The 13,178-nt window shown below is 44.0% G+C and overlaps 1 protein-coding gene across 8 annotated transcripts in view; it reads right to left on the reverse strand.

Annotated features, from left to right (window-relative positions):
• The window catches only part of KIAA1671, a 146,455-nt gene that overhangs the window by 85,958 nt on the left and 47,319 nt on the right, over window positions 1–13,178 (reverse strand). The window lies entirely within an intron of this gene.

A 13,178-nucleotide genomic window follows, 5' to 3' on the forward strand; every position in this document is an offset into this window, starting at 1 on the left:
ACAATGTGCTGACCCAAAGGAGACCACTCTCTGATGCCAGCCTACTAGCGGATCATGTAACGCTAGCCAGCTCATCCCCAAAATAATGGGAGCTCCTCCCAAGGTGGCCACGTTGAACGCTATTAGCTCAGTGTGCCTTGCCACCCTCATTATCATTGGGACGGTCTGTTGGCTGACTTCTCCTCCCAACAGCTCCCTCCCATCGATCGTGGTCACCTGCAAAGGGTTGCTTAAAGGGATAGTCTGTATCTGGTGTTCAGCTGCAAACTCCTTGCTCATGAAATTACAGGAGCTGCCTGAGTCCAAGAGCGCCTTTATCTTTAGTGGGTGTCCGTTTGGCAGCTCTAGCAACACCTCTATCACTAGGGCGGGTCTAGGAGGTTCCGGCGTGGGCACTTTCACTGCTCTTTGGCCTGGCTGCTGTGCCCCGACGGTGGCAGCCAGGCGTTGGCTTTTACTTGCTGCTGGCGCTCTTCCTCTCTCTCCCCAACAGCTCCCGCCATCCCTTGCCATTCCTTTCTTTGGGGGCAGACTCTGGCAAAGTGACCTGGCTGTTGGCAGAGATAACATTTCTTGGCGCCTTTCCCCTCCTTCTTTCCCCCTTCACTGGGCTTTGAAACTGGGCGCGCGCACACTGTTCCAATTTCCATGGGCTCTCCTGGCGGGAAAGGTAGCTCTGGAATCTCTGGAATGCGAAACTCCCTCCAACGTTCCCCCTTCCCTTCCCGCCTCTCCAAGGCTCTCGCCTCCTGGCGTGCTCCTATGGTCAGCGCGGATTTGGTCAGCTGGTCCATAGACTCCGCCCTGGACGCCCGGGAAAGTTCGTCTTTCACAGCCGAAGAAAGCCCTTCTTCAAAAAGCATTTGTATGGGTTCCGCCGATAGATCCCACCCCAATTTATGGATCAACATGGTAAACTCAGTCCAGTACTCACGGACGGATCGGCTCCCCTGTTTACAAGCCATTAACTGTCTGCATACCACTCCCTGCTCAATATCGCTGGAAAACATCAGGTCCATGGCACGAAAGAACTTCATTGTGTCCTTTAGGATGTCATTATTCGCTGCCATCAGGGGCCTAACCCAGTCTTTCGCCCCCGCTTCGAGATGCCCAATCACAAATGCCACCCGCGATTCCTCGTCTGGAAAGTCATCAAACTGCAGATTAAGGGCATATTGCATCTCTGTCCTAAAGGCATGATAGTTCCTGGGCTCCCCCCAAAACTTCTGCACCAATCCTGGCACCTTTCTGGCGAGCGGGGTGGTTTTTCCCTTTTCTGCATCTTGAGCCCTCCTCTCCTCGAGCCTCGCCGTCTGCAGCGCTAGCTGGATCTCCAACATCCTGTACCTTTCTTCCAGGCTTGGACCCGCTCCAGCTCCTCCTGCTTCTCCGGTTCTGGCTGGGTTGCTCATGATGCTTTCTCCTGCACAAGCTGCTTTCAATGACTGTCGGAATGCTGTGATGGGATGATGAGCTGCTTGTGCGTAAAATCCTAGTCCCTCAGAGTTTGGTCAAGTCCGCAAACCTCTGTCTGTGACGGAGCGCCTCAAGCATGGCTCCGTCAGTCGCTGGCAGATTCCGACAGTGGTTGCTTTCGGAATCGTTTCCAACATAAAAGTCCCTTAACGGAAACGCGTCTTCTGGACTCTCGGCGTGACAGTTTCCGGCGAGGAGTGGGTGTCCCTATAGGAGGTCCTGAAACCTCCCCACTGTCTTCGCTGGAAGTGTCTCTGAGCCATCCCTCCTGCTCACTTTCCCTCGGAGCCCCTCCTCTCCCCCTGCTGGTTCCCTCTTCAGCTGCTGAGTCTCTCCCAACCTGTGTGAGCCCTTCCACCTCCTGTCCTTCCAATGGCAGTTCCCTGACATAATCAACCAGACAAAAATAGGCAAATCACCAGGACCAGACGGACTATCAGCAAAATATTATAAGAAATTACAAGATTTTCTAATATAACCCTTAAAAGAAGTAATGAATAAAATTTTGAACCAGAGTCTTGGAAAAAGGCATATATCACTTTAATCCCAAAGTAAGGCACAGACTTACTATCCGTAAAAAATTATAGGCCAATTTCTCTGCTACATAATGATTACAAACTATTTGCCAATATAATGGCAATCATATGAAAACGTTGTTCAAAGATTTGATTCATCAAAATCAAGCAGGCTTTCTGGCTGTCAAATGAAGGATAGCATAAGGAATATAATTGATGTTATATCTGGAGGCCAGGAATGATCCACATTAATGTTTATAGATGCAGAGAAGGCCTTTGACAATGTGTCATGGATGTTTATGGGGAAAAACAATAGAGATGATGAACTTTGAAGAGTCATTCCAGAGGGGAATAGAAGCAATTTACTCAGAGCAATAGGCTTTGCTAATAGTGAATAATGTGATAAGAGAAAAATGTAAAATAGCTAAAGGGACAAGACAGGGATGTCCCCTGTCCCCATTGTTGTTTATATTAATTTTAGAAACCCTGGCAAGATGTATAAGATCAGATGATGGAATAAAAAGTATTACAGTTGGGTGCAAAGCATATAAACTGAAAGCATTCGCAGATGACATTGTGATAACAGTAGAAGACCTGATGATAAGCATACCAAGGGTCTTGGACAGAATTCTGGAGTTTGGCCAAGTAGCAGGTTTCAAGTTAAATAAAAAGGAAGCAAAAATGTTGGTTAAAAATATGACAGAACAACACAAAAAGGACCTACAACAAAAAACAGAACTGTTTTAATAGAAAAAAGCAAGGAATATAAACATTTTTAAAGACAACTATATAACCACTTGGAAAGAAATAAAGAGAAATTTGGAGGTATGGGGGAGGATGAAGTTTGTGGGGAAGGATATCAGTAATAAAAATCAATGTATTGCTAAGAATGTTATTTCTATTCCAGATAATTCCAGTAATCAGTGGAGTAGGATAATTTAAACAATGGCAGAAAGCTATCTCCAAATTTATCGGGCAGAGGAAGAAACCAATGATAAATTATAAATTGTTAACGGATACTAAGGAAAGAGGTGGCTTTCCCATGCCAGACTTGAGATTATACTAGGAGGTGTCCCGTCTTTGCTGGCTTTGGGAGTGGATTGTTCTAAAGAATGTGGATATTTTAGACTTGGAAGGTCTTGATAATAGATTTGGTTAGCATGCATATCTATGGTATGAAAAGACAAAAGTGCATAAAGGTTTCCTAAACCACTTTGTGAGAAAATTTATTCTGTGTGGGAGAAATATAAAAATTTATTGGAATCAAAACATCTTGGAAGCAATATCTTTGAAAATTTAATGCAAAAGGTGAGTGGGCAACTTATAAAGAGCTGTTATCAGAAGTAGAAGACCAATTGAAAGTGGAAAAAATTGAGGATATATGACATTTAGTAACTGATTGGTTGCAATATCACCAATTAAATGATGTATTTATAAAGGATTAAAAAATGGTTTTAGTAAAGAAATTTTGAGGTTTGAAAAAGATTTATTAGAGAATAATGTGAAATTACTTTCAAAAATGTATTAACTGTTGTTAGAATGGTATACTAAAGATGAAGAAGTTAAATTAGTAATGATACAATGAACAAGGGATATTGGACATAATATACAACTTGCATCATGGGAAAAGTTATGGAGGGAAGAATTAAAATTTACAGCATGCTGTACGCTGAAGGAAAATTATATGAAAATTATGTATTGTTGGTACCTAACTCCTACTAAATTAGCAAAAATATATAGAACCAAACCAACAAACACATGTTGGAAGTGTAAAGAGAAAGAAGGCACATGTGGATGTGCAAGATGACAAAATCATATTGGGAAATGATTTATAATGAGTTGAAAAAAATGTTTAAAATTACTTTTGTAAAAAAACCAGAAGCCTTTTTATTTTATTTTATGTCCAGAAATACCAAAGGAGCAGAAAAGACTGTTTATGTAGGCTATGACAGCTGTGTGGATGCTCTTTGCCCAAAGATGGAAGGAAGGCAAGGTACCTACAAGAGAAGAATGGCTAACAAAGATAATGGACTACGCTGAAATGGCGAAAATGACCTGAAGATAACAAATTTAATAAAGAATGGGGGGGGATTTAAGTTACTTAAAAAACCACTGTAAATAATTAAAACATTGGCTGGATTCTAAAAAAACACTTGCAATGTAGTGAGAACTATGGTAAGAATTGAGTGTTAAGAAAATATGGAGAACATTATATGATACAGTATGGAAACCAAGGAGGGGCGAAGGGAAGTCCAGAGATTCAGAGAATCCTATGTGCACAAGATAATGATTGATTTGTGATGATAATTGTTAAAGGTAAAAACGACTTTTTTAAAAAAAGAGAGAGAGAGCAGTGTGGGAATCGACAATTTACATAATCAGCTACTGAATCCTGGGACCATACAGAGTCTGGGGTAGAATATAGGCACAAAAAAGGGAAGTTAGTGGGGACAAGGCAGAACAGAAACACCCCCCTTGCATAAAGTAAAACCAAATCCTTCTCCGTTCCTAGACAAGCTCCCAATTCCCTTCAAAATCAACACATGGACCAGGCATAGGCAAACTCGGCCCTCCAGATGTTTTAGGACTACAACTCTCATCACCCCTAGCTAACAGGACCAGTGGTCAGGGATGATGGGAACTGTAGTCCCAAAACATCTGGAGGGCCGAGTTTGCCTCTGCCTGACATGGACCATCCTGCAACAATCATCCTGCCCTCTGCCCCATTTTAATAGGATGAGAATTGTCTATCATTTTAATGCAACAGTATCAATCTTCCTAACTGCTGGCATATGAGGCCACCACCTGGCTGAAGTCAAGGACGTCTGTGGAGACAACCGCACCCAGCAGGCAGCATTTCATGCTTTCTCCCAGCTACTGTGCAGTAACACTTTGCCATCAAGGATGGTTAAACAGCTCCCATTTTAGCTAAGAGCAGGGTCCCTTACAATAGCCTTTATATAGATAGTATTCTGACTGTTCAAAGCACTTTGTAGGCATTATACAAGGATGGACAAAAAGATGAATTTGATGAAAAGGATTTTGAGGGGATATATAATATAACAGGGACGCGGGTGACGCTGTGGTCTAAACCGCAGAGCCTAGGCCTTGCCGATCAGAAGGTCGGAGGTTCGAATCCCTGCAACGGGGTGAGCTCCCATTGCTAGGTCCCTGCTCCTGCCAACCTAGCAGTTCAAAAGCACGTCAAAGTGCAAGTAGATAAACAGGTACCGCTCCGGCAGGAAGGTAAACGGCATTTCCATGCGCTGCTCTGGTTCGCCAGAAGTGGCTTAGTCATGCTGGCCACATGACCCGGAAGCTGTACACCGGCTCCCTTGGCCAATAAAGCGAGATGAGCGCCGCAACCCCAGAGTCAGGCATGACTGGACCTAATGGTCAGGGGTCCCTTTACCTTTACCTGTTATAGAGCAGCCTTCATCAATGGCCATGGAGAGCTGTGGCTGATGGAGATTGAGGTCCAAAACATCTGGAGGGCACAAGGTTAGGGAAGACTGAACTAGCTGGGCATTTAGTCTGATCCAGCACAGCTCTTTTATTTGTACATCTGCAGTCCTCACAAGCCCAGTGGGATTATACACAGCAGAATGGGGAATGGGAAGACAGTGGCCTTCTATGAACAGGGAGGTGGCATGGGAATTGGTGAAGGAATCGTGAGGATCTCGGATCAGAAGGGCAGGTTGCTGGGGAACACAAGTTGGGGGGGCACAAGTTATAAGATATGCCAGTTTATTTTGGTATATTATTATTGTTGCTGTTGTTGTTATTATTATTATCCCACCTTTTCCTCTGACAGGACTCAAGATGGCTTACAGATAAAAATAAGAACCACTACAAACAAAGAAAAAAATCAATCATTAAAATACAATTAAACACTGGTAGAATTAAAACTATATACATATAGAAAATCTGTTTAAAACATACCAATAATTACAATAAAACCAGCATGGCACCAACCCTTTCATTAAAAGCAGCCAGTCTTGTTGGAACAAGAAAGTCTTCATCTGCTGGTGGAATGACAGAAGGGAGGAAGCCTGTCTAGCATCTCCAGGGAGGGAGTTCCAAAACTGTCTGGAAGCAGCCACCACCGAGAAGGCCCTCTTGCGTCCCCACAAAGCGTGCCTGTGAGGGGGACGGGACCAAGAGAAGGGCCCCTCCCAAAGATCTCAGAGCCCAGGCAGGTTCATACGGAGGAATACTGCCATTCAGATAGTTTGGACCTAAGCCCTGTAAGGTGATAGCCAGCACAGTTTGACTAGTGCCAGGAAACAGACTGGCGGCCTGTGGAGCTGTTCTAGCAAGGGAGTCACCTGCTCCCTATAACCAGCCCTAATCAACAATCTGGCGGCAGATTTTTCAAGGGCAGCCCCGCATAGAGTGTGTTACAGTAATCCAAACAGGAGATTTAAAAAGCATGTGTCAATGGCCACATCTAAATTGGGATGGTTCAAACTAGCAAGACCAAGGAGAAAGTTTTAAGGTTCGCAGGCAGAGCTAGTGAAATCCAGAGGTTTCCATCAACCCAAGTGCGTACCACTACAAAACTAAAGGATTGGCAAATTCTTGCAAATTCTGGGTCGAGGTGACTACAGTGTAATAGCGCCCTCCTGTGGTTAAATCATGAGGACATTTTGCAAAAAGACTACAGTGATTTGGTGAAAAAGTCTACTTCCTATCAAAAGTTATTTTATTAGAATATTTTTCAGGCCTGTCCACCCACTGCAACCACATTTCTTTTAAAATAAGAGCAAAAAAGATACATACACTTACCGAAACATTCTTCTGCCTAGTGCTCTAGAGAGAAGGTGCCGACATTTTACTCAGAGTTGTGCAACAGAAAGCTCCAGTTCATAAAATTCTCTCTTCACGCACACAAACTCCTAAGTCAATATTCAGCCCCAAACCAAGACCACACACTCAGGAGAATGTCCTCTTAGGACACTGAGCTTTCCAGCAGCGTCTGCTCCTGCTTAGCTTGCCCAGTCTTTAGAAAGGGTTACAAGAATTTTTGTGTGCTCATTTCACAAAACATTTATGGGAACGATTTGCTTTCTTATGAGGTATGCCTGGCTCTATCATGATTAACTTCCAGGAGGAATTTGAAAACATTCCCATTTGCTGAGGCAATTGCTGTTGGCATCTGTCTGTCTCAAAAGACAATGGAGTGTGCTTCTCGGGGCGAAGTCAAACTGCTGCATTAGCAGCACTAAAGTGACCTCCCTGGGGCACCAACCTCAGTGTGGATGGAGGTCCTGGGCTGGCCAGACAACAAAACCCCCCTCTCGGCCTTGCTGGTGTGGTCTAAAGGAAAGCAGAGACAGGTGTTTAGCACCAGCTGGGCTGCAGGAGTTGTCTGAAGGAGGTGTACAAGGCACCACCCAACTGTCTTAGGGATTCCTCTCTGGATTTATGTAGGGTTTTACTCCTTAGCCTTTTCTTCTCCCCAAGACGTCCTTGGTGGCTGAAGAATACTGTTCCAGGTAACCTTAAGATCATTGGATGGAAGAATGCTTTCAATCTTTTCCACTCCAACTGCTTTTGAATGTTTTTAACTATAACTGATGTTTTTAATCGTAATTGTTTTTTTGAATTGTTTTCATCTGTTTCAGATTTTATTTTATTTTCTGCTTTGTTTGCTGCCCTGGGCTCCTTAGGAAGGAAAGGAGGGACATAAATTCAATAAATACAGTAAATAAAAATATTGCCATTAGCAATTATGCTGTGGTTTCATTTGCTGTATTAGTTAATGTTTGCAATGTTGTAGCATTTTGTACGCAGCCCTGTCTTGAAAAAGAAAATCAGCAAAAACAAAATACTTCTAGTTATCTTTGAAAGGAAACGAGCCACCTCTTGATGACCTCTTCTGAGAAATGCACACTGGGGGGAAATTCAGGATGGCTGAGGCATTATCATTCATTCATTTCATTTATATCCCATCTTTTCTCCAAGAAGTTCAAAGTTGGCATACATAGTTCTTTTCCTCTCCACTTTATCCTCACAACAACCCAGTAAGGCAGGTTAGGCTGAGGTTAGGCTCAAAGTCACCCAAGGAGCTTCAAGGCCTAAACTCATTGCCAAGCCAACTTCCGGGGTGGCGCCATCGGTAATGGCGGACTCCCTCTGATCTGGAGGGACCAGCTCCACAGGAAACGGGTCTTTTCCACTACTTGCGAAGCGGGGACCCTTTCAAAAATCACAGGCGGATGAAGCCTGTGACCATGGGACTCGGCGGGCACCTTTAGCACCCCCCCAACCCGCAAAGGAACCCACTAACGGGCTCCGGAGCGAAGAGGGGGAAGTGGCGCGGTGCTGAGAGTCAACTGCTTCTTCCGTGGAGCGAAGCCGCACAGCCGTTGCCGGAGAGCACTGCCTTTTCCTGGGACAATTTGGCTTTTAAAACAATCACCGTGAGTACTTAAATTTCGGACAATTGGACTCTAAATAAGAACTTGCGAGTAGAAAGGAAAATTTTATTTCAATTTGGCACTGAAACGGGAAGGTCTAAACAGGAAGTCAGCCTTCCGTTTCTTTGTAGATAGATTAAAGCGAAGACATGACAAACTAGAGTTCAGAAAATCGCTTGTAAAGGATTAACTTTCACCATTTAGGATTGTTGAACCCCCTTCGGAAGCAGGAGAAGTGGGGGGATTTATTTATTTTTTGGACTGTTTAAAGCTGCAGAAGTGAGTGTAAAGCAAAGTAACTTTCCACCGTCTTGATCCTGGAGCGGGCTGTCAGGACTGACGTTTTTTGAAGCTCATTGACCAGAGACAAACGTTTTTGACAGATAGCTAAAAGAAGAGAAACATAGTGATCCCATTGTTCCCTTTCGCATTTTAAAGGAACAAATATTGACAAAATAACTGAAAAAGGAAACTTTGTTGTTAGATCTGCCTTTAAAAGAAAAGAACAAATAGAAGTTTTTCCCCTAGAGGGAGCCTGTGAAACTGTAACCAATTCTGAATCGGGGAGCTTGCAGCTGCTACAGATTACGATCGTGGGAATAGATTTCTGACCTTGCAGGACAATGTATTCAGAAGCTCTGTTGTGTGCTCTCTGTAAAACAAGTGCCCTATTGGAACAGCTACATGAGAAGACGGACTTGATGACTGATGCGATCAGAAATTTTGAACAGGCAGTGGGAAATTATATGGAGCCCACCCAGGAATCAAATCAGGAGTGTGCCCTGACAGAACAGATGAGGGAAGAGGATGTTGCTGAATCCTGGGCACCAGAGATGGAGGGAGCTGCAGCCCAGCAGGAACATGAGTTTTTGGCTTTGACAAATGAGCTTGGAAAAAGCCAGATTTGGAAAGTTTGGCTTGGCTTGGAAATGGGGGGTTGGATAGACCCTATGCAGGGATGTTTGGACTTTTCAAGTCTGGTAATGGGCCGTGAGATGTTTGGGGTTGTGGGGGCTCTTAATTTTGGAGGGACTTTGAAACAGGTTCTTAAATACCACATGGAGTTCAGTGTGGACTATGGAAAAGGGGCTGATTTGTCGAGAAGGGTCAAAAACATTGTTAAGCTGGAGTTCCCACGAGTGAAAGGAGCAGGAGACAAACGAAAATATAGCTATAAATATGAAGAAGAGCCGCGGAAGGGACATGGAAGGGACTTAAGGGCCTCGGATATAAGATTACCAGGTTAATGCGCTAGATTGATGGGATAGAAAGGACTGACAAAACCCGGTACCAGGAGGAAGAGACGCTGGATGAAGATCAGATTGGTTTTTTTTTGTTTTTTTCTATTAGGATTGTTTTACAAAATTGATGAATGTTAGAAAAATGTTGGAACGGAATTATTTGGCTTTAGTAAAAATATTTAAAGAATTATGTAAGAATATTATGGTTATGAGAAATTGGTAAAAGACTTAAGTTTTAAGCTTTAAGGTTTTTTATAGTAAGATAAGATTAAAATAGATTAAGGTAATGTAATGACAAAATATTATGAAATATGGAAAGGATTTGCTGCGACAATTAACAACTAGGATACAAAAAAAGGGAGGAGGAGGAGGTCAAAGAAAGAAGGTAATGACAGTTAAGGTTTTGAGAATATTGGATTTGTTTTTAAATGTTTGTGGTATATTTTTGTCTTTTGATTGTGTTGTGCTATTTTTTAATTTTGATTTTTATTATGTGGTTTGTTTTTTCTTGGTGTTTTTTTCCTTTTTCTACCTTGGTTTTTTTGTGTAATTCTAAAAAAATTTCAATAAATATCATTAAAAAAAAACACCTCATTGCCAAGCCTTCATGTGAACTAAGCGCAATAGAGTGTGGGGTGCAGACCATCAAGGAAACTGAGGCTTCAAGTCTCTCCTTTGCAGCTGCTGCTGCTGCTACCTGCCTACTCTGGGTTCTTTAGTGGCCTCGGGAAGAAGAGGCTTGGTCGCAAATGCTGCCTGTCATTTCACCCCAAGTTGTAGTTAGCACAAGCCACAGTTTCCAAACCAACTTCAAAACGGATGTTTCCTTTTCTGGCTTACCAGTTACAAACCACAGCTTGGTTCTGATGTCTGAACTAAGCCTATTGCAGTATAATTACTCACAGGACACATGATCCCCCACCACTGCATTTGAAAATGTTACATGCTTTCAAAAGTAGCCCCACAAATGTGTTTCCCCCCACTCCTAGACAGAAAAGAGAGCTGAAAGGACTTCTACCAGTTTCTGACACAAATGCCAATTACCCTCTCAAACATTCAAAGGCAACTGTCTTAAATGTTGTAACAGAGCTATTCATGAGCTCTAGAGAGCTTTAAAAAATAAATGAATGAATAAACAATACAGTTAGAAACGAGCTTGTAACCAGAGCTTGTCTTTGCAAGCCTCCCCACCTAGCAGAGCACTCAAAGTGCCCACCTGCATCGGTCCCAGGTGCAAGCCCTCCCCAGGGTGGAAAAAGGCCCTCTGGGTCACTTCTGACACAGGTTCATTTGGTTCGGCTGGGAAATGGGGACTGGGTATTTTGTTGACTGAATCCGAGCGCAGACAGGATGAGGTTTCAGTGGCTGGCAAGTCTGGGATTTAAAGGTGCCAGTCTCCTCATTACCAACAGGCTCCAGCCCTTCTATCTGGGCATGTCCACAGGTTTCGAGTTCACCTGAATTCAGCAATGCACATATAGTACCAGCAGCCAAGGAATGTGGGTTACCATAAAGGCCATGACTGCAGGCGCTAACATCCTGTTACCGGCACAGTTTATGTTAATTTTAATCCTGAATCCTGCCAACATCGTACACCATCCCTAGTGAAAGTCAGCTGACAAGGAGCAGGAGCAGCACAATCCAAAACAACACTGTGATCGCTGTAGTAAAGAAGAGACACTTATCACTGGCCTCAGCCTGCTGCAAGGATCTCCTTTTCGTTCAGTTTGGGGTGGCAACAGAACTGAAGAAGTGGTGAGCAACAAGGCCCCACTCTAGCAAGCCTGCATGATGACTAAAACACAACAAGGCGCTGGGAACCAAAGAGATCCTAGGTGAGCTTCCAAACTTCATGAGCCATGCAGGCTTCCAGAACAAAGGATGTGCTAGTGCAGGGCTTCTGAAAGGGAGCAGTACAGCCCCTGGGGAATCACCTGGAGGGCGCTATGTGGCAGGGGCCCCCCAGCAAGCACATCAACCACTTATTTACAACTGGCCAACCTACAGCCCAGCAAAATGCCTTCCTCACTTTGTATTTTAAGCTCTACTGCTCTATTTTTATAGGGTAGGGCAGGGGGCACTGGGGGTGAGTTTGTGGAACTGAGGGAGCAGTGCCCCCTCCAAGTGGGAACCACTGTGCTAGAGGCACCATGAAAAGCAGGAAGGCCAAGGCGTGAAGGGGTTGAGGAGGCAAGTTCGACATAATGATTAGAAAATTCATCCAGGTCATTTGACCACTGTCTCTGGTTTGGTTTCCTTCCTATTTTTCAGCACACAAGATACCCTTCAGACAATGCTAAAGGAATAGTTTTCTCCCTTTAATTTGTAACCTGGGTGCAACTTACTACCTCCAGTCACCCAATCGCTAGAAGCAGGCAAAGAGACACATGGTTTCCCAGATAATGGGAAACAGAAATCAAACTACTAACAATGTTGTTTTGCCATAGCACTCAGTAGGTGTTTCACCTGTGTTCCTGTGTGTACGACAGTTGAGATGCACAAATCAACAAATGTACACCCTTTCATACAAACACCAGCACCAGTGTTCAATGCAAGGTGTGTAAAGGTAACATGTATCCCTAACAGGAAAATATGGTGTTAGGAAGATGATTGGCTGACATTCATGAACTCTGAGCCAGCAAGGGCCCTTGCCTAAGTCACACCCGCTTCCACGGGATCCCCTCCCACAATGAGTCTCCTGCCTTAGCCCCATGATCACCAGCTGCTCCTGCCCTTCTTCCTCTTCATTCCAACCACCTGCTTCCTTGCCAGGCAGACAGAGCCACAGAGCAAGCAGGAAGGACCCTCCTTGCCCCATCAGGAGGAGCACCACCCCCACTGTTGTCAGGGAGAGATGGGTGGGCAAGCAAGCTGGTGAAGAGGTGAAGAAGAGCAGTGCCTCTTGCTGGGGTGAGGGTCCTCAGCAGATGCCCACCCATGCCAACCTTTGACAATGGTTCTGGGAGGCCACCAGAAGCGCTTACAGAGCAAATTTCTCAAGGAGTTTTACTAGGCCCAAAGACTGAATACCCCACTCCAGATTACATTTCTAATTGTAGCAGACTCTGACATCTCTGTGTAAGGGGAGGGGGCTGGGAAGAAGCAACGGGGGAATAAATATTTTTCTACCCTTTGAAGGCCACTAAGAATAGAACTAGATTTGCCTTCCTCAACCTACTGTTTATTTTTATTTATTTCATAAAATTTATATACCATTTGATTGTTTAAAAAAACCCTCAAAGCGCTTTACAAAAAGAATAAAACAATAAGATTATCAGTAAAAACAGCTAGGTAAATAATTAAAATCAGTGGTAAGTTAAAACCAGATTAAATCACATATCAGGACAGGTTTGGTGAAAGAGGACAGCGAAGGCCCCTGGCAGGGAGTTCCAAAGTGTGGGCACTCCCAGACTAAAATATCAATTTCTTGCAAATGTGGGACATGTATGATGTACCTGTAACAGCGCCCGTTCCGCAGATGGAAGCGAACGAGGGGCCATCTTTGGGGTAATGTGTCCCCAAGT

Source organism: Podarcis bocagei, assembly GCF_964188305.1.
Source record: "Podarcis bocagei genome assembly, chromosome: 13".
Taxonomy (NCBI): domain Eukaryota; kingdom Metazoa; phylum Chordata; class Lepidosauria; order Squamata; family Lacertidae; genus Podarcis; species Podarcis bocagei.